Source organism: Condylura cristata, unplaced genomic scaffold, assembly GCF_000260355.1.
Source record: "Condylura cristata isolate star-nosed mole 26May11 unplaced genomic scaffold, ConCri1.0 scaffold00022, whole genome shotgun sequence".
In the NCBI taxonomy this organism is placed as follows: Eukaryota; Metazoa; Chordata; class Mammalia; order Eulipotyphla; family Talpidae; genus Condylura; species Condylura cristata.
The window spans coordinates 36,550,244-36,550,907 of NW_004567123.1; positions in this window are offsets into that span (position 1 = coordinate 36,550,244).

The following is a 664-nucleotide window of genomic DNA, read 5'->3' on the forward strand; positions in this document are numbered from 1 at the left end:
GTGTCTAGATGGCTCAGGGCGCCGCAGCGTCACCACCGGTCCCCAAGCGGGCTCTGCTGCCCCGTGGTGCAGGCGAGGAAGGAAGGGCCAGTAGGTGGCGGCCTGGCCAGGGAGCCCTGGCGGGCGGCGGGCCGAGGGCGCCCTGGGCCAGCATGTTCCCACGCCCCGGGAGCCGCCAGCGCCTCAGAAGCTCCAGAGAACCCGGTGACTGCCCCAGCGGCTGGCCTGCCTGCAGGTGCTGTGGTCAGGCGCCTGGTGGGCCCAGGCTCGGGTGTCTGTCTGGGAAAAGGCCCCGGGGCGGCGGCGAAGCCACGCGCACGAGCCGGCCAGGCATCAGGGAGCCTCCTCGGAGGCGGTGCCCAGAGGGTGGCCGGCCGGCCGACACCCTCCCAGGCCAGCCCCCAAGCAGGCGTCCGGCCGAGGGGCAGGTCGGCTTCTGTTTCGGTCGCCCTCGCGGCTGTTCCCCGGGTGGCCGGGCCCCGCTTGAGGAGGTTCCCCTTGGCGTCGCCTCCGTGGTGCCCCGCGGCGGCCTTAGCTGCGACCGTCACGCTTCTTCCTCATGGATCCTCGTCTTTCTCGCGAGGACATAACACTGCGGTTTCTCTTCTCGAACGCCCGCCACGAGCCGAATCTTCCTCTTTAACACAAGTGTTGAGCCCTGTGG